This window comes from Mustela nivalis (assembly GCF_964662115.1).
Source record: "Mustela nivalis genome assembly, chromosome: X".
Classification (NCBI taxonomy): Eukaryota; Metazoa; Chordata; class Mammalia; order Carnivora; family Mustelidae; genus Mustela; species Mustela nivalis.
Genome location: NC_139040.1, coordinates 132,612,972 through 132,638,945, shown reverse-complemented (window position 1 = coordinate 132,638,945; position 25,974 = coordinate 132,612,972). Strand labels below are relative to the sequence as shown.

The window sequence follows — 25,974 nt, the reverse complement described above, 5'->3', positions numbered from 1 at the left end:
CCTGGGACCCTGCGGCGGGCTCTGCATTCCCCCCGTGCACCCCATAAATCGTGGGTAGGACACGGGGGCGGCCAAGGTTCTCGCAGCGCACGCCCCCAAGGGAGCTGACCACCAGCCCCGCGACCCAGCAGCATCTTTAGGTGGACGGCTGCATCCCCTCACCCGGGATTTGCCCTGCCTCCCTGGGGGACGGGGGCGGGGCCCTCGGCGTGACCCAGGCTTGCGTGCCCCCCTCCTCGGGTCCCGTGACTTACAGTGACGGTCCTGGGCGAGCTGGCCCCACGGAGCTGCTCTGAGCGGCGTGTGGTGGGGCCCCTTACGCTGGTGCACGGGCGGCGGTCCCTTCAGAGAAAGGACCCCGTGGCGGTCCGTCCGCGACACCCGCCCCCCAGCAACGTCGACACGGTCCCCGGCCCCCCAGGGGACCCAGCCGCCTGCCCGAAACGGCAAGCAGTCATCTGCAGATTTAATTAAACACACAAAGGTTGTGAAAGGTTCCTCTTTTTCGCCGCGAATCCGGGGCCGGGCGGGGGCAGGGCGCCGTCCCTCCGTGCCGGGGATTTCACAGATTTTTTTTTTTTCAAGTTTACATTAAAAAAAAAAAAAAGGGTATTTATTAAAAAACAAACAAAAAAAAGCTTTGCTGGAATGTAGTCAGGGCCCGACGTGCGGAGGCTGAGTTGGTGCTGAGGACGGGGGACACGTTGCCGTGTGGTTTCCTCTGGATACATTTTAGACCGTTTGGTTTTACTTTGTAAACAGCCGTTCACGGTCATGATCGAACGCACAGTCCCGATCGGAACGACGCTCGTTCATGCCAAGGAAGCTGCTGGACTATGGTCCGTTTTCTGAGTTTTTTCCCATTATGAGCTGAATTGTGTGCCCCTCCCTGCCCCCAACCCCAACCTCACACGCTCGAACCCTTACCCCCAGGAACTCAGAATGTCAGTGTATTTGCACGCGGGGTTTTTAAGGAGGTAAAACCTGGATCTCAGCCTCCCAGACTCAGCCCTGTCTGGATCTCAGACCCACAGCTTCAGCCCTGCCTGGATCTCAGCCTGCCAGCCTCAGCCCTGCCTGGATCTCAGACTCCAGCCTCAGCCCTGCCTGGATCTCAGACCCCAGACTCAGCCCTGCCTGGATCTCAGACCCACAGCCTCAGCCCTGCCTGGATCTCCGACCCCCAGCCTCAGCCCTGCCTGGATCTCAGACTCCAGCCTCAGCCCTGCCTGGATCTCAGACCCCAGACTCAGCCCTGCCTGGATCTCAGACTCCAGCCTCAGCCCTGCCTGGATCTCAGACCCCAGACTCAGCCCTGTCTGGATCTCAGACCCACAGCTTCAGCCCTGCCTGGATCTCAGCCTGCCAGCCTCAGCCCTGCCTGGATCTCAGACCCACAGCCTCAGCCCTGCCTGGATCTCAGACCCACAGCCTCAGCCCTGCCTGGATCTCCGACCCCCAGCCTCAGCCCTGCCTGGATCTCCGACCCCCAGCCTCAGCCCTGCCTGGATCTCAGACCCACAGCCTCAGCCCTGCCTGGATCTCAGACCCCAGACTCAACCCTGCCTGGATCTCAGACCCCCAGCCTCAGCCCTGCCTGGATCTCAGACTCCAGCCTCAGCCCTGCCTGGATCTCAGACCCATAGCCTCGGCCCTGCCTGGATCTCAGACTCCAGCCTCAGCCCTGCCTGGATCTCAGACTCCAGCCTCAGCCCTGCCTGGATCTCAGACCCCCAGACTCAGCCCTGCCTGGATCTCAGACCCCCAGCCTCAGCCCTGCCTGGATCTCAGTCCCCCAGCCTCAGCCCTGCCTGGATCTCAGACCCCCAGCCTCAGCCCTGCCTGGATCTCAGACCCCCAGCCTCAGCCCTGCCTGGATCTCAGACCCCCAGCCTCAGCCCTGCCTGGATCTCAGACCCCAGACTCAACCCTGCCTGGATCTCAGACCCCCAGCCTCAGCCCTGCCTGGATCTCAGACCCCCAGCCTCAGCCCTGCCTGGATCTCAGACCCCCAGCCTCAGCCCTGCCTGGATCTCAGACCCACAGCCTCAGCCCTGCCTGGATCTCAGACTCCAGCCTCAGCCCTGCCTGGATCTCAGACTCCAGCCTCAGCCCTGCCTGGATCTCAGACCCCCAGCCTTGAGCTCCGGGATCAATAAATGCCTGTAGCTAACGCTGCCCCGCGTGGGGTGTGCGTGGCGCCATCCCTGAGCACACGGTTACGTTCCCTTCCCAGAAGGCAGGTTGGGGACAACAGAAGAACCGACTCGGGTTTTAAATAGAAGCACGCCGGGTGCAGGCCACTCTAGGTCCCTCAGAAGCACATGACGGACGCACGGACGGGAAGACTCGCGCTGGCAATCTGGCCGTCCACCCTGCAGAACCCTGAAAACCATTGCCGGGGCAGCGGGCCTTGCATTCTGGCTCCGTGGCTCGGCTGCACGTTGACTTGTGATGCTGGAGGGTAGGCAGAGCCACGGGAAAGGATTCTGCAGCTTTGGTTAGGGGAGTCCCCCAGGAGGGCCCCCACTGGGCTGCAGCCCCCTAGAAGGATACATCCTGATGGCTGGTGCTGCTCCCTCCGGAGGCTTTTTCCTCCCCTCTTCCAGCCCTTCCCACGGCCCCAGAACCCTCCTCCTGCGGCCTTCGTCCGCTGCCATTCTGCAGAGGAACAGGCTAGGAGGATGGCCCTTCAGCTCCGGATGTCCCGCGAGCGGCGGCCTGAGGCCTCGTGCATGAAGCCACAGGACGCATTTCATGCCACGCGGACTGAACCCCTGATCACGGCTTCCCCGGAAGCTTTGCCCTATTCGCGTTTTAAGAACAAAGCCCCTGGAGACCCCCCCCCAGGGATGGACGACGATTATTTACCATTTCCTAGTTTCTGAGTCTGGCGTTCCCGTCGCAAAATGCACGGGGAAATCCGGCTGGGAGAGACGTGCATGCGGGGTGAGTTCCCCGCGGGGACGCCATGGCCCGACCCAGCTCCTGGAGCCCCGTGTCCATTAGCTTGGGCTCTTTCTCCCCATCTGCAAAGCCTGCTGCGCACCCTCGAGTCTCCTGCCCGACGTCCTCTATCCTGCTGCTGTCTTGCACGCCGAGGGACCCTTCCTGCGTGGGACCCACCCCAACGGGACAGCCCTGGGTCACCCGCCCACCTCCATTGCGCTCTGCCGATGACCAGCCTTCACGCCGTCGGCAAACCCCAACCTCCTGTTTGCAGAGCCAACAGGACGTACGCCCAGGGTCTGAGGATTCGGACGTGGACCTGTTTGGGGTGGGAGGCCACTGTGAGGACGATGAGGGGAAAATAGGCAGGTAGGACCCAGGGGAGCAGCAGAAAGCAAGCAGAGCTGTGGTAGGGGGAGCGTCTTGGGGTCATACGGAGAAGCAGGAAGGACACTGAGCTTAGGAGCCTTTGAGGCGAGCCGGGGAGAACCAGCCACCGCTTCCCCCTGGCCTGGACTTGGGACCAGGGCATGTAGGTTCCCTCGACTTTGTAGGAGCAGAGATGGGGCTCACGGTCCTGTGCCAAGAGCCCAGGGATGGCCCAGCCCTGCATGGGCTCCTCCCCAGTCATCACTTGGCTTGTGTTCCTGTCTCGGCGACGGGTCCTAACGCTGCTGTGGTCGCGCGGGGGAGCCCACACGCCTTCGAGGTCCTGCCCTCGCTCCTTTTGGGAATCGCCGCATCTCAGCACAGCTCTGTGCAATCGCTCGGCACGTGATGAGCAGAACGAGGTTCCCGCACACGGAGGCTTGACAATGCAGGACGGCGGCACCCGTGCGGACGTGAATGGAGCTCGAGGACACGGAGCTCGGTGGCATCAGTCAGATGCCGGAGGAAAAATCCTATGTCGCTCCACATACACTGGGACCCCAGAGCCATCAGACGCACAGGTGGTGGGTGCCCGGGGCTCGGCGGGGAGGACCCGGGGTGAGTGTCTCATGGGGACAGACTTCCAGCTTTGCAAGATGAAAACATCCCTGAGGGACGCCCGGGTGGCTCCGTCGCTGAAGCATCAGCTTTGGGATCAGGTCCTGAGATTGAGTCCCACGTCGGGCTCCCTGCTCGGAGGAGAGTCTGCTTCTCCCTCTCCAGCTCCCCCTGCTAGAGCGCTCTCTCTCTCTCCCAAACAAACAAATAATCTTTAAACATTAAAAAAAAAAATAAAAGGATTTAGGGAGCAGCATCGAGCTTATCGACAGCAGGATGTCATGGTGCGTGTAGAGGTCGGCTGAGAAGGCAGGTTTCCCTACGAAGCCTTCTGACCCCACACACACAAATGAAAGAAAAAAATATATAAAATAAGTTCAGATAAAAGCACCATAAAATAGCAAAGCTATTTCCCCCGGGGGTGAGGGGACGGGGTCACTGCGGAGTCATCTTGGGGTTGCCGTGGCCGGTCCGATAGCAGGACTCTGCCGGCACGGGTGTGGGTCTTCTCTGTTCAGCGATGTCCTCCGGGGGGATGGGGATCCTGGGTTCGCCAGTGGCCGGTCCTTGCATGCAGGAGGGAAAAAACCCTAAATGGTATGCATGCTTTTTTTTTCTTTTTTTAGGGTTAGGAGCACCTTGGAGTTCCCAGATTAAAGCAGGTGCCGGGGGGCCGCTGAGGCTACGGTGACGTGAGCTGGTGTCGCCAAGAGCAGCGTCACCACCGACCTCCACACCCCGGAGTCTGGTCCTCCGAGGGGCCAGCGTGGGTTCCTGGCTGTGCCCACCGACAGGCCTGGTTAGTGGGGACTCCGGGGGCTTCCCGGGAGAGTCCCCCGCAGCAGCTCGCGGAGCTGGACACCCCCGTGAGCGGGATGTTGGAGACCCACAGGCACACACACACTTGCACTAGGAGGGAAGTGATCCCTGTGCACAGCCGGGGCGCCGCGGTGCCAGGCTTCCTGCCCCCTCCGCCCTGAGGCCAAAGTCTCGGTTCTGTCCTGTGGGAGGTGGGGATTTTCAACCCTGACCTTTTCACCGGCCCCGGGGCTGGGCAGGGCTCCGGCATGGCTGAGGGTATGTGTCCTGGAGCCGGCTGAGTTCCGGGGGGGCCTCCTCTGCTCGCACGCCCGGTGGGGCGGCGGTTTGCACGGTGATTCCCAGGACCCGACGGCAGGAGGCGGAGATGTGGGAGCCCCGAGGACATCAGCAGCGTCCGTGGGAGGGACGCTCAGACCTTTGCCCATGTTTCTGTTTGGCTTTCCCGTCCGTGTTTGCATGTCCAGCCCTGTCTAGGGTCGTGGTGGCCGTGACGGTGTCCCCAAGGGCAGACTGCAAAGGGAGTGGGTTTAGGCGTCCCTGTTCTCTGCTGCTCTGAGCTCAGCTGCCCTTCCTCCCCCACAGCAAACTCGGCGTTGGGGTTTCTGACAACTGGCCGGGGACTGGCCCCACCTGGGACTGCTTCCTCTTTGCGCTCACCTTCAGGGGCACAACATTCCCCCGCCAGTGTGCCCTGCGGAGGGCTCTGTGCCTGCTGTTCTGCCTGCCTCTTGTCCCCAACCGGCCCTTTTCCCCTCCCCGCCTCTGGCCGTAAAGGAACGAGACCACGCTGACCGCCTCCACCGAGCCAGCCAACCCTGCTTTGTGGCCTGCCACGGTACGGGGGGAGGCAGACAGGAAACGTGACCCCAAAAGGACGCGTCCGCATCCTGATCCCCGGAGCCTGGGCGTGGGGCTTTCTTGGGGGGAGCTGGGTCTTTGCAGATGTGATGAAATGAAGGATCTGACCTCATCCGGGATGAGGCTGTCCTTCTACATCCAGGGACGGGGTCCTTGTAAGATTTGGAGGACAAGAGACACAGAGAGAGGAGAAGCCATATGAGGACGGAGGCAGAGATGAGACGGACGCGGCCACCAGCCCGGCGACACCTGGAGCCCCAGAAGCTGGAACAGGCAGGAAGGACCCTCCCCTGGAGCCTCAGGAGGGAGCAGGGCCCTGCCCCGCCTGGATCTCAGCAGCCCTGCCCCGCCTGGATCTCAGACGCTGGCTTAGACTTGGGAGCATTTCTATTGTTTTCGGTCACCCGTGTGTAGTCCTCGGTAGTGGCTGCCCCAGGAAATGACCACCAGTGTCTTCGTCTGCGCAGCCTAAAGCTATATGGACGTTAGCAGCCAACGCCGCCAGTTTTAACAGATGCAAACCACTCCGGACCCACCGCGAACGTGGCTGTTTAAGAACGCGACGGCGAGGCGACCGTTCTGAAGGCGTCTCGGATGGTATCACCGACCGATGAACGGACTCTTGGAAGATTGGACAAGGTCACACGATTTTCTCTCTCTCTCTCTCTCTCCTCAAACTGCCATTTTGTTATCACCGTTTTTGCAGATTCTGAGCGTCTCAGGGACGTGCTCGAAACTCTTCGGTCTGCGATCGCGTCCAAGTCACGACCACCAAAATAGGTGTGCGCGCTGTAACGCACACGTGTGTTTCACTTCCCATCCGTCGGGCCCTCGGCGCCGAAAGGCTTGTTCGGAGTCATTGTGGTCACATCGGTGCAAGAAACATGACTCTGTCGCACGCCTAGATACACCTAACAGTGGGGGAAAAAAATGTATGGGACACGACTTCCCGAATGAGGTGGACTGTGGTCAGGATCTTCCCACACGTTGAAGAAAACAGAACATTCGTGCACCGAAAGAAACACGTATTCTCTCATTTTCGCTTTCAATAGGCATTGAATTCAACACACATCTTGCAAGCTCCCCCAGGACGAGGGCTCAGTGTCCCCCAAGCCGATAGGCTCTGATTCGGTTCCAACGAGGGCTCGCGAACTCACAGAGTAGCCGATTCGGAGGAGATGGTACAACAGTTTCATCCGTGGGATTCCCGCCCATGAATCTTGAAACTAGTAGGAGGTGATCCCGCCATGTTGAAAAGTCTCCATGGGTCCGACGGGCAGCTCTAGCGTCCTTGGGGCGTGGAGGAGGGAAGGGTGACAAACTGGACATGTGAACATTGTCTTTGCTCTGGGGAATTCAGACGTTCCCCTGCATGGGCCCCGTGCACCTGCTTTGTGAGTGAGTCACCTCCCTGGCCGTCGACACAGGGGCGACCAGGTGGGTGACACGGGACCCTTTAGGATTATGATACCGGGGGTTGACTATTAAGAAGGTGAGCACCTCCTTTGGAGTCACTGGGGACATGCGTCATAGTAGGATCTATCCCGGAGGAGGGCTAGCTTTCTCTTGTTCACCCAGAATTCTAGAACATTCTTGAACTTGCATTTGAGTTGAACGTTGACTGGAAAAGAAACAACCTTATCTCCGTGGTCACACGTGGATTTTTTTAAAATTAAGTGTGTGCAGGGACCCTCCTCTGCCTCCGGGCGGTCTCTGGTGCATCGGGCATCTCAGTCTGAAGAACCTCTACTGCTCTCAGTCTTCACGCATGGAGAGGGAGAGGTCACCTGGGACTTGGGGGGAGGGGGCAGTGTGCAAAATTAGTTCTCAGTGAAAGCGCTTTTGATTTGTAGGTGATGGTAAATGGGCGCCGAAACGTTCAACAGCTTGGTGAGGAGGCAGGATCTCTCTGCTTTTCTGAGAAGGGGATCTGGGTCCCAGGAGGTGACAAGGCTGTGCTCCCGGCTTTAGTGTCTCTGTGAGAACCCAACACTCACTTCCATCCCTGCAAGAAACGGTTTCTGCCGGGAGAGGGGGAAGCATCTTACAGGGACTGTGCCCACCGCCAACCTCCTGACTCCTGTCCCCACAGATGGTGGGAGCAGTTCCACCAACAACTGCCCAAAACTAGCTTTCGTATTTACAACAAAGTTGGGTGCCTTGAAGTCATTACCGTACTAAGCAGGGTGAAAACACAAATACACTAAGCAGTTGACTAACCAAGAAAATGAACCGTTGGGCTTGGATCTCACTGATGGTTCGAGAGTTCTTTGTGTTTTTTCTCTTCCTGGTGGAGAGGGGGTACAGACAGGAGGCAGATATGTCACAGCAATGCTGTTAGTGACAAACGCACGTTACTTTCCGAGGGTGTTTCCACAAAGCAAGGTGTCACTTGCTTGGGAGCGTCGGGTTGTAAATTGTGGGTGTTTACCGGGCATTTCCAACCAGCCGGCCTTCAGCTGGTGCGTCGTATTCAACCCTAAGAACAACCTTATGGTGGGAACCTAAACTCTGGATCCCACAGGCATAAGGATGAGCTCGGCACATTTTCCTCCCACACCCCACCCCTGTACATTTTCCCCCTCTGTTCTACTGACCTCTTTACTTCATCGTTTCCTTCAGTCTACCTTACTTTGGTTTCAGCTAGCTCTTTCTAGATGCTTAAGACGGACTCTTGGGCCGTGGACATGCAGTTTTTCTTCTTGTTGCATCCGTGGATTCAAGGCTATGAATTTGCCTGTTTTCACCACTTTGGTCTCCTCTTACGCACTTTGAGGCGTTGTGTCCTAATTATCGTTTGCGTGAGCGTCCTACTGTGACAAAGCATGACAAGCTTTAGACAATGGAGATCTGCTTTCTTACCGCCCAGGTGGCCAGAGCCCCCAAATCAGTTTTCCCAGTTAAAAGTCAAAATAGTGACCAAGCTGGCTCCTTATGGAGACGCTAGGGGAAAATCTGTTTGCTTGTCTTTTCCGGATTCTGGAAGCACCTGCATTATTCTGCTTAGCCCATGGGGATTAGGGTGTGGGCATTTGGGAGAGAGGACATGGGCATTTCTGAGGCCGTGTCTTCCAGCAACATTATTCATTCAAAGTCTTTTCTGTTTTCATCACCATCTTTGGCCCATGGGTTATTTGGAAGGGTCCAGCGGTGAATGAATCTCTGGTCAGCTGTTTGTTATTATTTCCAGCTCAATTATTTTGAGTTCAGAGAGTAGCATCAGGAATGCATCCAATCCTCTGAAACACGTGAGGCCCGGTTCTGTTTGGTGACTCTGCAGAGATGATCCGTATGCCTGTGGGGTCCAGAGTTGAGACAGAGAAATCTGGAGTGGCCTGAAGCCAAGGCCCGTCCATATATTTTTTTCTCATGCCTTCTGACCCACAGGGTACCTGCTTAGATAGTTGATGGGAGAGAGACCACCATGGGGCAGTGCATGTCCATCCATCTATTCCAGACAAAGCTCCAGCTCGAGGTGGTCATGGATAGAAAGAGTCCCTCCTGAAAGCCATCCACAGACCACACTTGCGTACAGAGGCCAGCAAGGGTTGCAGTGGAGACAAGCCACCCTTGACCAGGCAATGATGTTGTTCTCTCCTCTGTGGGATTGTTCTCCATTTCTGAGAAATAGCAGGTTAGGGCAGGAAGCAGAGAAGAAAACCACAATGGTTGGAGTCCTAATGCTGTGTAAGAAATTGTCCCAACTGTTGACGGTATGGGTTTCCTATGGTTGCTATAACAGAGTACCTGAGTCTGCAAATTTGTTTTCTCACAGAATAATAGATAGATATTTATGTCTCCCAATCCTAGAGGCTGGGAGTCCTGAGATCCAGGCAGGGCTGAGGCTGGTGCCCCTCCTTGGTGCGTAGACCCTTTCTTCTTCCTGTGTCCTGATGTGGTTGTCCTTCTGTGAGTGTGTGTGTGTCTGTGTCCAAATTTCTTCCTTTTTTAAGGACCACAGTCATATTAGAGTAGGGACCCACCCTACTCCAAGGTGACTTCATTTTGCCTAACTACGTCTGCAAACATCCTATTTCCACTTCAAGTCATAATCTGAGGTCTTGGGGTGAGGTCTCCAATAGGTGAGTTTTGCAGGGATGGAATTCAGCCCATAATAATGCAATCCTGTATCTACATGGGAAACCTTGTTGCAGTCACAAATAGCCCTGGGACCTCTCTAACCAGGTCCCTTGTTGTTCGGTGAGCTCTCAACTTAACAAGTTACATACAGCTTGCCCGTGCACACGCAACCTTTTGCTGTGCTGTCGGCTGCTAGTCAGGGAGGCATGTGGCCCTACAGATGCAGAACCCCATGCCCTGCCCCATGAACTGCACGGGCTTCTGGAGGCAGGAGAAGGGCTGGGTTTCCTGGGTGGTGTAGAGGCCATTGGGCTGAGGGTTGTGAAACTTAGAAGATCATGAGAAACAGATTTTTATCTTTCTGTGAAGATCAGGCCAAGGATCCCACAGTGGGGCTCTCTTCATCTTTGGGGTCTCCACGACACGCATGCTACCCACTTGCTGGATTTCAGAACATTCACCCCATGGAAGAGAATTGAAAGTTTGAGCTACCCTGTCCTGATACATCTGATAAGTCTTTGCACACGTAGTGAAAGATGTCACTTAGGTTTCTAGTGACAAAGCTCCGAGGGTTATCAGAACAAGAAAACGCAAGAGGACAAGTTTGCCAGTGAAGTGGTTGTAATTCTTTGGTTCACCATGTAAACCGTCCGAGGTGTTCTTCCTTATCCCCTCCTAAAACTTAATAACACAAAACTGGGTTTATGGATTCAAACAAAGCTTCTTCGTTTCCTTTTGAATGCTCCCATATCCATATATCCCATGCTGTATTATGATGTTGTCCCACTGCAGCTCATGAAAAGCTATATGTCAATTATATCTCAAAGCTATATGTCAATTATAAAACTCGGGGGGAAAGAGAGGAGAAGATATGTCCACACAAACATTAGTGCAAAAACCAAAATGCAGCAAACTGACCACCCTTGTGTCCTTCTTTACAGTAAGATGAGCCACAAGGTCTGTTGCACAAAGGGAGAAAGAAGCTCAGCTCCTCGATTGGGAGCTCTCGAAAGAGTCCTCTTTGCATTGTTGCCATGTGACAGTAAGCGTTACGTGGTCCACTTGGCAGTACCGTGGTATCCGGATCCATGGTCACACACGAGTCAACATGTTGCTGTGTGTATTTCTTTTGGATTAACATTTCAATCAACAGACTTCAGGTAAATCAGGTGGCCGCCGTAATGGGTTAGGTGGGCCTCGTCAGATCAGTTGAAGGCTTTAAGAGGAAACAGACTGACCTCCTCTGAGGAAGTGGGAATTCTGTGTCTCCGGATAGTGTTCACACTCAAAATGCAGCATCACCGCGTCCCTGGGCCTCAGCCTGCTAGTCAACCCTGCAGATTTCAGACTTGCTGACCTCCAGTTATAAGACTCATTTCCTTAAAATAAATCTCTTTCTCACTTTCTCTGTTTTTGTCTCTCCTATAGGCAGACATAGATCTTTCCATGTATCATCTATATATCTATGTATTTATGTATGCGTCCATCCATCCATCCATCCATCCAACCATCCATCCAACCATCCACCCATCCAACCATCCACCCATCCATCCATCCATCATCCATCCATCCATCCATCCATCCAACCATCCATCCATCCATCCATCCAACCATCCATCCATCCATCCAACCATCCATCCATCCATCATCCATCCATCCATCCATCCATCCAACCATCCATCCATCCATCCATCCAACCATCCATCCATCCATCCATCCAACCATCCATCCATCCATCCATCCAACCATCCATCCATCCATCCATCCATCATCCATCCATCCATCCATCCAACCATCCATCCATCCATCCATCCATCCATCCAACCATCCATCCATCCATCCATCCATCCATCCATCCAACCATCCATCCACACATCCATCCATCCATCCATCCATCCATCCATCCAACCATCCATCCATCCATCCATCCATCCATCCACACATCCATCCATCCATCCATCCATCCATCCATCCATCAATGTATCCATCCATCCATCCATCCTACCTACCTACCCATTGATATTATCTATCTATCTATCTATCTATCTATCATCTATCTATCTATCATCTATCATCTTTCCACATTTCTGGTTCTTATAAGAGTCAGCATTCTGCAGAGAAACAAAAGCAGTAGCATATATGCACATACACACATATATAAAGAGAATTATTAAAGGAATTGGCTCACATGACTGTAGAGGATGAAACATCCCACAGTCTCCTGTCTGCAGGCTGGAGGCCCAGGGAAGCAGTCTGTGATGGATTCCCATCAGAAGCCAGGAGAAGACATATATCCTGGCTTGGAGACAGTGAGGCAGAGGGAGCTGATTCCCCTTTACCCACTGTCTGTTCTCCTTGGACCAGGGAAGGATTGCCGGCCTGCCTGCGGACCACCCACACAGGGGAGGTCATCTGCTTTACTCGGTCCACTGATGCAATGCTCATCTCACACAGACACACCCATGTATCATCTATATATCTATGTATTTATGTATGCGTCCATCCATCCATCCATCCATCCATCCATCCATCCATCGATGTATCCATCCATGTGCTGAAATATCTGGGCACCCTGAGGTCCAGCCACATTCACACATAAAACTAACCACCACAGTCTGCTTCTGTTGAGAACCTTGATCGATACAGAAACCCTCAGAGAAGCAAGACCCTAGGTGCTGATCCTAATTTTTCCCTGGGCAGAAGGCGACGAATGCATTTCTCTCTCTGACCTCTGAGACCCCTGCTTTCCAAAGACAGGACCTATTTCGCATTTGAACTGACAAGTTCCCCTCCAACCAGACCCTATGATTTTCAATGACAAGACTCTCCATGGATGGTAGAATCAGGTAACTTGGAACCACCCACCATGAACCAGGACAGCTCAACACGGATGTGGCGTGGGGAGAATGTGAGACGCGATTTTGCCAGAAGCATCAGAGACTTGGGGCCCAAAGGAGTTGGGCAAGTCTAAGGAGGTAGACAGCTTGGTTTTGGGAAAAGTTCAAGGGAGCGGGTCCATCAGTGTTCTAATCAGAAGCCAAGTGGGTCCTGCAACTCTGTTCCATCACCAAGAATGTCTGGGAGTCCTCTTTCCAGGCACACCTGTTACTGACCAGAGCCAGGAGGGTCCAGAAGGTGGGGAGAAGGAGAGGGCCCTTGGCATGTCCTGGAGGCCATGATGAATTTACCTTGACTCGGGTCCTGAGTCCTGCAGGGGATCAACCCCCACTGCTCATGGACTGGGTCGTTGTGTGAAAACACTGGGCCCCCACCCAGCTTTGATGGGAGAACACCACCATGGAGCTAATAGTGCATGCTTTCTAATTGACCATATTTTCCTGTGACACAGATGTGGAACTGAGTGAACTCACAAAACCCCTATCTATCATCTATCATCTACCACGGAGTGATGATATAGCGTCATACAGATCACTAAGCCGAGGCTGGGTAAACCCATGGTCCAAAACTGCCGAGCCGAATTCCTTCTTGTTGGCATTCCTACCGCTCAAGGGCGTCTCATTTCTGGGGTCAGCTCCTTGTACCTGAGCAGGCTTATATCCCCTGTGGCCTGAGTGTTAGCCCAGCATCCTCAAGAGGACGGAAGAGAAAATAGTGTTTTTGTCATGTCGCAGAAGAGGAAATAGAGGTTAAGCGTTAGGTCAGAGCGTGGCCGCGGTCAGACTCACAGCTCGTGGCTTCTGAAGATATGCGCAGAAGACACAACTGCACATCAGGCCCCATCTTACACGCTCATGGTGAGACCACACAGTGTTTGGTGCACGTTGGGACCCTCCAGGGAGCACATGGTCTTCACATGGAATCAGAGACTGGTCCTGATGGAGCCCCAGGCAGACACCCTGTGCTTTGGGGGAGGAACCCCCCGGGGCTGGCCTTGGTACTAATACACTGCATTCCATACCATGTGTGTGGATTTTTCTGGTCAATATAATTAGGTGCTCCTTGACACCCCAAGGAGAGCCTAGTGTCCCTCAACCCCGTAGGCGGTTGGTCCATGAGACGTAGGGAATGTTCCTGCCCAACAGGCTCGGTATTGGAGAAGGAATTTCTACCTGGGGGTGACTGGGCCCCCAGGGGATGTCCCACAATGCCCAGGGCTGTTTCTGTTGGTCACACTAGAGTAGGGGGTTGTTCCTGGCATGTGGTTGGTGGAGACTAGAGATGGTGCTCAGCACCCTACAGTGCCCAGGACGCCCTGCCTCAGAGCCCTCCAGCCTGAGAGGCTGAGAAGTCCTGGTCTAACATGAGAGACTATCTATCTATCATCTATCTATCTATCTATCTATCTATCTATCTATCTATCCATCTATCTATCATCATCTGCTTACCTACCTACCTATCCATACATCTCTATATCTATCTACCTACCATCTGCATGACCATCCAACCATGCATCCACCTATCCATTCATCTATCCCTATATCTATCTATCTATCATCTACCTACAAGACCAACCATCCATCCATCCAACCATCCAACCATCCATCCATCCAACCATCCAACCATCCATCCATCCAACCATCCATCCATCCATCCAACCATCCATCTATGTCTAGCTATTATCTCAGTATCTATCCAATCTTATCCTGTATCTACAGCTCCTACCTCTACCTCCACCATGACGTGGCTTCTCCCCTGTGTCTGTGTTTCCTCTTCTGTCTCTTACAAGGACACCTGTCATTGGACTTAGGGCCACCCTGATCCAGGATGAGCTCATCTCAGATCCTTCCCTTCATTACATCTACAAAGACCCTATTTCCACATAACTTCCACAGGTTCTGGGTGATTAAGACATGGGCATATATTTTAGGGGTCCACCATTCAACACACTATACCCGTTTTGCCTGGACTACTCCCATTTTTGTTCCTGAAGTCCTGCTTCTCAGGACCCCCAGCTTCCCAAGCAAATCTACATGGCAAATCACCCTACCCGTAACATTTACACCATTCTGTTTAATACCCAAGCCAAGTCAGGCCACCAAGTGGTGCTTTCTGTGGATGCCTGAGTTCTCCACTCCCTCCCTCTGCAGGGACCATGGAGGTCTCTGCTGACCAGGACGTGGGCTTCCCCCAGACACAGCACACCGTGTGACTACGTGTGTCTCCTTCTCTCCCAGAGCATCATGTCCTCAAGGTGCATGTGTCGTGTAACCACTGTGTTTAACGGGGGACCTGTCGTGGAGTATGCCATCCAGGTGCAGGAGGTGTTACCCGGTGGGTCGTACCCCAGGGTGTTGTGGGCTACTGCACACGCTCATTATCGGAAGTGGTCACGGAGCCAGGGGATGGTGTGGAGATCCTGCTGTGCAGCTAGGGCAGTGCAGAGAAGGTGGGATGAGATGTTCAGTCCCCACGTGGTGGACAGGTAGCCATGGCAGTGTGAAACCGGGACTGGGGCGTGCTTGGAGGGTGTGAAGCTGGACATTCCGGGCAGTGGGGAGCGTCCAAGAAGCTCTGAGCATGACACGCAGATGTCATCCATCGCATGGAGGGCAGCACTGGGCGGGGGCTCAGGAGCCACTCAGCCTGTGCCCCTCAAGTGCCCTATGGGAAGTCCCAGGCACCTGACCTGGGGTTGATGTTCCGCCTCTCAGAGTCCGAGGACAAGTATAAGGCCCTACGGAAGTTGTCTGATGTGCTGAGCAAGATGGAAACTACTTTTAGTGGGAAAGAGGATCTAGGGGTAATTCTTGTGTTGGGCTGGGGTACAGGTCAAAGGCTCTGCATGGGGTCATTGTGCCTGAGCCCACGTGGCCCGTTAACATGCTTGAGGTCCCTGTGACCTCAGTAGGTTTCCTGAATGTGGATCACAAAGGCCATGATCTTGGGCATATATCTCCAATACGCTCTGTTCCCCCAAAGTATGTGTCTTTAAAATTTTTCTCTGGTACCTTAATGATCTCTCTGCTCTCCCGTTGTCTCTCCCCTACAATCTGTTTTCACCAACGACAGTATGCGCAGGGCCTGGTGTCCATACACAGCAACCAGCTTGGAGCCCAGTGGCGAAGGAGGTCACCGTGAGCTGGAAATCAAAGCCTCGGCTAGATGGACACACACAGGGGGGCTGCACACAGGGGGCTGCACGCTCCAGGCTGTGCACGGCCCCCAGGCGACAGCTCAGCTTGTCTGCTGTTTGCATGCCTGTTTGCAAGTGGGGACGGCCGTGTCTCCTTAGGAGGGAGTCGTGCTCAGGGAAGGAAACCAACCAGCCCTTCCTCGGGACGGGCATCTTGTGGTGGGGTTTCAGAAACGCCCTTCCGCGGCTTCCTGTGAGTGTGACTCAGAATCTGTAGCACCCGGCTCACTGGCAACGTGTCCTGCAGACAGTGTTTATAGCCCGGAGTGAGGAAGTAAGAGCACGGGCATCGGACGGCCCTTTGTTTCCGCTCTCTCTGCTTTACACTGATGCATACTTCATTTCAAGGTGAACACTGCAGTGGCCTTGGGCGCATTCACCATGGTGGCCGACCACCGCCTCTGTGTAGCTCCACAGCATCTCCAACATCCTTGCCACCGGTTGTGGTCACTGGTTATGGCTGTCCTAAGGAACAGATCTGGAGGGAAGGATGGGCAACCTGCCTCTTCTCTTGTTTTGTGGGTCCATGTGTACAGCCCCTTCCATCTCATCCTTGTGTCTGTTCATCCTCCATCCATCCATCCTTCCATTTGTCCATCCATGCACCCATCAACCCATCCAGGTACCCATTCATCCAGCCTTCCACTCACCAACCCTTCTTTCCATCCATCCATCCATCCATCCATCCATCCATCCATCCATCCATCCACACATCCATCCATCCACACATCAATCCATCCATCCCTCCATCCATCCATCCATCCAACCAACCATCCAACCATCCATCCATCCATCCGTCCAACCGTCCATCCATCCAACCATCCATCCATCCGTCCAACCATCCATCCATCCATCCAACCATCCATCCATCCATCCAACCATCCATCTACCTGCTCACCCACCATCCATCCATCCATCCACCGCCATGCATCCATCTACCTGCTCACCTACCACGCAACCACGCATCCATCCATCCATCCCTCCACCCACCCAACCATTGATCTACCTGCTCACCCACCCTGCAACTACGCATCCATCCATCCATCCATCCAGTCACCCACCCATTTCATTCATCCGTCAATCATCCATCCTCCAACCCATGGACCCATGCCTTTATCCTTCTATCCATCCATCTGTGACTAACCCATCCACCAATTACTAAACTCACGGCGATTTTTTCTGGGGTTGTCTACAAAGCCGCAGCATATGCACTCACCGTAGGCATGGATTGCCTATGGCCATGACTACTAGGTTCTCTCCTATCCCATCCCGCATCTGTGCCCTGCTGGTTTGTCCCTGTCCTGAGTGCAGGGGTGGCCTTGCTCCATGCCCTTCCCCCACCAGCACATACATGGAGACTCCAGGCCTCCAACTGCAGAGTACTTGGAGGAGACAGCACCTCCTGGTGGATGGGACACATCCAAGACAGTGAGTGACCAGGCTGGCTAGAAGCCAGACTCCCTAATCCACAAACTTTCCCTGTTCTCTTGGTGGGGCAGAATATTACAAAAGTTTTCCTATTGTTCCTGCTTTTTTTAGTAAAAATGCCACTTGATCAAGCCAGGATTTTATTTTTCGTCAGATTATCTTGTGCTATAGGATAGCACACACACGCCACAGGGACCTTCCTGTGGGAGCAGAGCAGAGTAAACCTTGGCTCATTCCTCCCTGGATGTGGCCTGCGTCTGCTTATTCTGTAATGAGCTCTGTGCCCTATCACCCCTATACTTTCATCACAGAAACAAAAACATGAGACAGAACATTAAGAAATGGGAGAAAGTGTCCCCGAGCACCCTGGCCCAGCCCAGTCGTCTCCCGGAGACCCAGAGAATGTGACATGGTCTTGCAGTTCCTCCCAGGCCTCTGGCAGTGTTGTCCCTTGTTCCTTCTCATCCTCTGCCTTGGCTGTTCTGAGTTGGGGGTGATTCTGCCCCATAGAAGACACTTGGGGATGTCTGGGGACAGTTTGGGGCATCATAGCTTGTGGGGATGCCCCTAATCTCGGGTGGGTGAAGACCAGAGACACTGAGCACTCTGTAGTTCCTAGGGTATCCCACATCAGAGGAGGGATGCAGCCACAGATGTCAGCAGTGCTGAGGCAGACACACCTTGGTCTACATGGGAGACTCTGTCTATCTATGTATCTATCTCTATCTATCATCTATCTATCTATCTATCATCTATCATCTAACCATTCTTCCTTCTATCCATCCATCCATCCATCCATCTATCCATCCATATCTATGTATCTATGTATCATCTATCTATTATCTCTCATTGATCTATCTGTCCATCTATATATCCATCTGTCCATCCATATCTACCTGTTGTCAGTCTATCAATCTATCAATCTATCATCTGTCTTTCTAGCTTTCTACCTACTCATCCACCATCCATCCATCCAACCTATCATCTGTCCAACCCTGTCTATCTGTTGTCTGTCTGTCTGTCTGTCTATCTGTCCATCCATCATCTATCTATCACACTGTATCACAAGCAGCCATGACTCTGCGCCTCCTCCCTGGGGAACATTTCTGGACATTCCAACTTTTGGGGGAAGAAATGGGACTGGCATCTGGAGGGGGCTGACTGCAGGTTGCGCCCAATGCCCGTGCCATAGCAGAGAGACCGTGCGCTCGCCCTGCATACCTGACACTTGGTTCTGTCCCAAGACACCCTCCCTTTGCCTCTGTTTTCCTTCAGCTCCTCTCTCTGTCAGGGGTCCCCCCATAAACATCATCGAGGTCACCCAGGGTCTCTGCCATCAGGTCCGAAACTGTGAGGCTCTCTGCGGGTCCAGTCAACACCAGCATCTGCACAAAGGCACCATCTTCAACAGACCCCACGGTCCTACGTCGGTCCATGCCTCGTTGCCTGCCAGCCTTAGGGCGTCACAGGGGACTGCCCGTCCTCTGGTCCAGCCGCCCTCCACCCCAGCTAGCGAACCACACACTCCCTCTACGTGGGCACCGCCCTCCCGGCTCTCATCCCCGTGCTCAGACCAGGGCCCCGACCCAATCTCTTTGCAAAGCTCAGCTCCACAATCTCCAGCAATGCCGGAAGCTTCCTTGGCTTTTCTGGGCTGGGTGCTAATGTGTCACTTGTCTCGTGGGATCGTCCCCAGCCGTCACCCAGAACACACACAGCCCGGGCACAACATCGTTGGTGCTACACTGACCCGGCGAGCCCCGCCTCTGCCAGGAAGCCCTCCTGGGTTTCTTCCCACCCCCAAATTCTTGCAACCTGCAGCCCAGGTCAACATCTCAATTATGTTGAGTTCTCTCCCCCGCCCCTACGGGGAAGCACAGCCCTGAGACCGGCCGGTGACGACTTCGTCAGCCTCTGGATCGAAGGGATGGCCAGCTAGTGGACGGGCAGCAGGTTGAGGAGAGGACCGTGGAGGTGGAAAGTCTGGGTCTGGTGTGCTTGGGTGACCGCCTTTGCCCCTTCTCGCCTCCGTTTCCCCACGTGGAGTAGGAAGATGCTGGGGACACAGTCACCTCCCACCCCTGAGATCCGTGCTTGGCTCCAAGGCGTCCACACAGTTGTGGGATCTCTCCATTGCTCCGGAGAGACGACAACCCCCCCACACCGTGTCCGTCCGTGTGGCCAACGAGGGTATAGACACACACACGGCTGGGGGATCCCAGTGCGGCCCCGGGGACGTCCCCACAGCTGCTCTCTGAGCCGGGTCACGGGCTCACGATTCCGTATGATGTTGTTGGCCCTGGGGAGAAGCCAAGTGGAGCCCTGACTGGTGTGGGTCCCCTCCCGGGGGCCCTGTCCTCAGTCAGGGTGGCAGAGCGAGCCGGCAGGTGCACGTCGGGCTCCCCGTATCCTGCCCACCCACCCGCTGCCTCCAGGGGCGTGAAGGGGGATGTGAAAGGGAGGGCCCAGCTGCGACGGCTTGCCGGTCGGTGGTGACAGCGAGGAGGCGGCACAGATAGACGGGCCGGACAGGAGAGCCGCACCCCAGTTGGGGGACCACGGGAGGGCTCATCTGCCCTAACCCTAACCCTTCCTCCGTGTCCCCTTGTCCTGAACACGACCACCCAGGGTGTGGTTGGGTCTGGGGTCCCGGGAGAGCCTTACGTACTGTCCACCTGCGGCACGCACATCCCTGGGCTGTGGCTACGCAGGGGTCTTTCCGACGGCCAGCGGACCCTCCTAGGCTTCCCCAAGCACCATCCAGAGGCCACATCCATCCCCCGGATTCCTCCCGAGACCCGGGTCCCATCGGGCTCCCCAGACGCAATCAGCAGGATTTGGGGGGCCACCGTCCTGGAGACACACCCCCCTTCCCTGCAACAGGCCTGGCACCGGCCGGGCCCCGATGACCCGCCGTTCATCCAGCGTGCAGACATCTAAGGGCAAAACAACAGACACTCGTGTCCGGCATCGTGGGCACAGGGTCCCGCACGGCCACAGGCTTCTTCCCGGGTGGATGCCGTTTCTTAGCACCCAGTGCCGGGGCCCTGCCTCCGACCGTCCCACTGCACAGAACACGACGGGGACGCAGAGAAACCGTGTTTGCTTTGCCCGCAGAAGCACGTGGCCCAGGGTTCCGCCTCCTTACTACCAGCGAGGCTGACCGCCCGCCGAGCCGACAACCGACAACCGTATCCAGACGGATGCTCTAGCTGGGGCCACACGCTCCCTTCCGCCCAGACGCCGCTGGAGGGCGGCTTGGCACATGCTCCAGGTCCCCGTGTTTGCACATGATCTGGCACCCGTGAGCTTGTCTGTGGGGGCTCACGGCCCTCTGTGCCCCCCACCGTGGCCATCCGGGTGTTGGCCCCATACGCCCGCCCAGTGCGGGGCTCGGCTCAGCCGGCATGGGTGCCTTTTACCGGATGAACGTTTGCAGGAGAGGTTCCCTGGTAGGCACCTCTGCAAGGTCTCTCTGGGGGTTGGCCCGGCTGTGCGGACAGCCTCCCCTTTTTGCCCATATCTGCCCCCCTGAAACCCTGTCCCCGTTGGACCTCCCTGATTCCCAACAAGGCACGGATGCAGCACGGGGCAGAGGGCTCACCAGGAGTCTCAGAGGGCTGCCGGCAGCTCTGTCTCGGAGCCTGGCGTCCGGAAGGCGGTGGTCCTCATTCTGGAAGCCGGCCGGCGGTCAGATGTGCCTCAGAACCGTCCGTGTCCACAGGAGGCCGGCCCGAGTCACGGCGGCTGTCCTGTGGCTGCTCCGGCAGGTCTCATGGGGGCATGGCCCGGCCGTTGCGAAATGCAAATTCGCCAGGGTCCACCTCCGAGCCTGGCAGCCACGGTTGGGAGGCAGGGTGGGGAGAGAGGAAACCCGTGTTGAAATTTCCTGTGTAACTAACCGTCTGCTCGCTCACTCGCTCCCGTGACGGCGAAGCCCGTGAGGCCGCCTGTCTCCTGTGAGGCTCGCTGCAGCCCTGCGTGGGGTGGGGTGCCTGCGTCACAGCCTCCGACCTCAGGGCTGCTTTCAAGAGGCTGCGGAGAGACCCTGCCCACCTGGCCAGGGTCACCTGCAGGAGGCAATCCCGTGCACGCAGGCGGGGGGCTAGGACCGTCCTCCTAACTTAACAGGCAGAGAAGCAAGCGCCCCCTCCCACCCAGACAGGGCTAATTCCTGTTTTTTTCTTTTGTTTTTTTAAATTTTAAAAAAAGTGAAAAAATGGCTAGCAGAACATATTTCCTTTTGCATCCTAAAGCTGTGTGCATTGCGACATCTTTCGCTTTGTGGCCAGAATGGCCAGGCCACGGGGCAGGGACGGGCGATGCCTGACCTTGATGGAGGGTGGGGGCTCCTGGCTCACTCCCTGCCTGTCCCATGGTGGCGGGGGTGGGGGCCGTGGGCGTCCCCAGCGGCGTCGGGCTGGAGGGCAGAGGCAGACATTTTCACGAGGCAACGGGGGCCAAGAGTGATGCGGGGGAGATGCGGAAGCTGCTGAAGAGCCAAGGTCTGAGCTCCCTCCCCCGTGTCCTGTGGACGGTGAGTCACTTCTGGGGACCCAGGGATGATGTCACCTGGCCACTCTTCCACGGGAAAATGCAGGGTTAGCCGACTCTCTGTGTTGTATAGACTTTCCACTTATCTGTATTGATCTGCCATCGATAGACGATATGTAGACTGTCTCTATCTGTCCACCATCCCACGTATTTCTACGCATCCTTTATCTAAGTACCCTCCAACTATTTTCTATCCACTGCTTACCGACGTATACCTGTCATCTTAATCGACGTATGAATTCTATCATCTGTGTATCCGTACGCATTGATAATGTGTAACCATTGATATCTACCAATATCTAGCTATACCTATTAGTATCTACCTGGACATCTATCGAGATCTGTCAATATTTATCCAGCCATCATCTGCGTATCTAGGTATTATCTACTTATCAATCATCTATTACCCATTATGTTTATCTATATTTATCTTCTCGATCATCTATCTATGCATCTACCCATCCGTCCATCCATCCATCCAACTACCTATCCATCCATTCATCCATCATATTTGTTTATGCATCATCAATCATCTATCCAACCAACCATCCATTCATCCAACCAACCAACTGTCCATCCATTCATCCAACCATCCAACCAAACAACCAACCGTCCGTCCATCCATCCATCCATCCATCCATCCATCCATCCATCTATCCACCATATCTATCTATGTATCTATCTATGTATCTATGTGTCTATCTCTCTATCCATCCATCATATCTATCTATCTATCTATCTATCATCTATCTATCTATCTATCTATCTATCTATCTATCTATCTATCATGTTTCTATTAACTACATCTACCCACTTCTCCAACCATCCACCCACCCATCCATCCTTCTATCTACTTACACATGTCATGCTTCTGTACACTGTGGTGCTCCTAGGTTGGAAGTTCACACTCATGGTGGAGGGGTTGGCCCACACAGAGGATGTGGTTCTGAGATGCTGCAGAAGGTATGGGCACATCTCTCCCACAACACCGTTGACGGTTGCCCGTTGACAGTCCAGGCTGCCGGGCCCCTGGGGGATGGTCATATTGATTAGTAGGATCTTTATCAAGAGGATCTATTAAATTCTGGATCTGTAGGGACTATAGGCCCTACTCAAGACCCCCGAGCCCCAGCTGGGCACCTGCACCTGCTAAAGAGGCCATCACATCAGTCATATGGCTCCACTGACCTGTAGACAGCCCAGTAATTCCCTTACACATGTCCCCCTGTCCCCAGTATGCAAGCCCCCAGAAGCAGCCCCTGGGCCTTCCAGCCCCTAGAAGGTGTCATGGACAAGGATGTGGAGGAGGGAAGTGTGGCTGAGGAGGGGTCAGACAGAACCTGCCCTTGGAGGGGGACATGTTTACCTGTTCTTGTGCCTGGGATGGAGTCCCTGGAAGCACCTGGTCCTTCTGGGTGACAGTTTCTCTCAGGGGGAAAAAAGTGGAGGTGACAAAGCTCCTTGCACATCTTGTAGGGCACTCAAGTGTCTTGCACGGGACTGATGTTTCAATGCTTGGGACCTGTCAACAAAAGGGCAGGGAACTCGTGTCCTCATGCGTCTCCAGGGCAATCACACACCTCACAGTGCCTTCTGAAACCTGAGAGTGTCTCTAGACAGGTCCTGTGTCTCAGATCCTAAGTGGTCGCAGGGGACCCCACCTCCTCGGGCCTTGGGAGGGGTCTTTGCACCTACATGTGACATCCAGTGAGGGCTGGAGGAGCATGTCCCTCCTCTCTGCACAAAGAATGACTCGTTAAAAACGCTTCCAGCAGCAAGTCCTGAAAACTGGTGGCCGAAAGCATGAGATTAGTAGTATTTTTTCTTTACTTAATAAGAATTCTAGAGATGAGCTCTTCAGGGTGTGTTTGACAGCTTCATGATGTCATCAAGATCCTGTCTCTTGGGGCACCTGGGTGGCTCAGTGGGTTAAAGCCTCTGCCTTCAGCTCAGGTCATGATCTCAGGGTCCTGGGATCGAGCCCCACATCGGGCTCTCTGTTCAGCAGGGAGCCTGCTTCCCCTGCCTCTCTCTGCCTGCCTCTCTGCCTGCTTGTGATCTCTGTCAAATAAATAAATAAAAATCTTCCAAAAAAAAAAAAGAACCCTCTCTTTTTATCCTTCTCCACCACCCTTCTTAGCAAGCTGGCATCCTTGCCTCGTGGCACAAAGTGGCTGCCACGGCACCGGGCATCCCATCTGCATCCAGGGCAGGAGAAAGGAAAAGCGCGGTGCCAGCCCTCTCTCCTCTGAGTCCAGCTGTGTGGTAGGAAAGCGGCAACTTGGTCAGAATCTCCATGGCCGACTTCATCTTCCATCACTGTGATCAGAAGCGGGTTTTGTGGCAATGTCCAGTGGCCGGGGACGAAAGCCACGAGTGACTGTGAGGGCAGGTTGGGGCTGCGTGCAGGAAGCTGTGATCAGGCCTGGCTTCTGTCGGAGCCCGGGGGCCATCGCTGAGGTCACGGGGACCCAGAGGGTCTGCGGAAGGATGGACATCAGGCAGAAGGACCGTCTGTCCGGCCAGAACTACTTCTTGTCCAGGATGCACGGCCGTCCTGCCTGCATTGGCTTCAGCACGAAGCCTCCTTGTCCCCGGTCACCGCACGGGACGGCCTCCCTGGGAGTCGTCTCGGGGTGTGATGAGAGCGAGCAGGAAACGTGGTGACAGCAGCGGCCGTGGTCACAGCTTTCCGGGGGCTTCCTACTCGTCCCTGTCATCTGTCCACGGCTGCCATGCTGCACCCTGTCGTCCGGCATGATGACCGCGGTTTATGGGTGGGAGTGGAGTTTCACCAAGGAGGTCACACGGCTCTGAATGCGGGGCGTGTGGCCAACGTCAGGTCCTGGAGCCTGTGGGTATGAAGTACGTGGGATTCGTTGCAGATCTGAGATGAGCTCGTCCTGGATCGGGGTGGCCCTGAATCCAAGGACAGGGGTCCCCGTAAGAGACAGAACAGGAGACACAGACACCGAGGAGAAGCCACCTGAAGACAGAGGCAGAGAGGGGACGGACGCGGCCACCAGCCCAGGGATGTCTGGAGCCCCAGAAGCTGGAAGACGCAGGAAGGACCCTCTCCTGGAGCCTCTGGGTGGGAAGCAGTCCCTGCCCCACCTGGATCTCAGACTTCTGGTCTCCAGAGCTGGGAAGGATGGATCCCTTGGGAGGGCGCAGGTCACGGAGTGTCCGGTCACAGCCCAGGGAGCCCAGAGCTGAGCCGCGTCGTGCAACCTTCGCCTCTGTCTGCTTCGGGAACACGTACGCTCCCCATGAAGGAGACCCCGTCCCCGTGCGCGGTCACTTCGCATCCCCTCTGCAGCCGCTGGTCACCAGGCTTCAGCTGTCTGTGCATTTGCTGATTCTGCACATTATCTGGAAATGGCATCGTGGGGGTTTGTCCTGTGCGTCCGAGTCTCGCACGAGGCACGGGATTTTCAGATCCGTCCATGGGGCAGCGGACAGCGGAATCACCTTCCTTTTCACGGCCGAATCCTAATTCCCCGTGTGGATGGACCCGGTTGTGTTGGTCTCTTCCCCTTGCCGGCGACTAGGCCCTCGGGCAGGAATGGCCTGATGTCACCTCATGCTCAAAGGGCCTGGGGACACCAGTTTCCACCAAGAGATCACGAACCCGCTGTTGAGACTCTGCTGTGCACCTGTCACCAGCCTGCCAAGACCCCCTCCGACCCCCACGCCCCACTGCAGACTCAGTTCCAGGCTCGCGGCGGCTAAAATCTGTCCTCACTGTTGGCGCATCCAAAATGTGCAAATCCGTGCCCTTGTGACCCTATATTTGTAAACCCACTCCCCTCAAATCCACACTCGGGGTGATTTTTGGTCTTTTGCCAACACTCACAAAGCACCCAAACCACGGGAGCCCCCGCAGGGCACGTCCCCGGGGTGGGGGGGGGCCCTGACCGAGGGGCTGCCCTGTCTTCTCCTTCTGGGTCACGCTGCCAAAAAGTGTCCTTTCTGCCGTTGACTTAGGACGATGTTTTGGGGTCTGTTTGTTTTTGGATTCAGTAAGTGTTCATGCAGAAGCAGCATAAAAGAGGGTTATGAATGGACGGGTGGATGGGAACGTGGTGGCCACAGGCTCCAGGAGCGTGAGGCCCTCTCTGGAGATGCTGCTCCCGTAGGTGCTGATTCAGGGTTCCCGATGACTCTGCAGGACATCACTACCATGAATCCCGACCCCTGGC

At 55.2% G+C, this 25,974-nt stretch overlaps 1 protein-coding gene across 3 annotated transcripts in view; it reads right to left on the bottom strand.

Moving 5' to 3' along the window:
• LOC309856071 (S-geranylgeranyl-glutathione receptor P2RY8-like) overlaps positions 1-21,351 on the bottom strand; it is a 499,501-nt gene extending 478,150 nt beyond the window's left edge. Inside the window, exon 1 of one of the 3 annotated variants that reach the window (XR_014307056.1) lies at positions 20,823-21,176. The gene's annotated coding sequence lies outside the window, so the exon portion shown is untranslated. Of the gene's footprint in view, positions 1-254; positions 1,103-20,822 lie in introns of those variants that run through there. The other 2 variants (XM_082716785.1, XM_082716786.1) reach the window with 2 other exon arrangements.
• Positions 21,352-25,974: the final 4,623 nt, after the last annotated feature.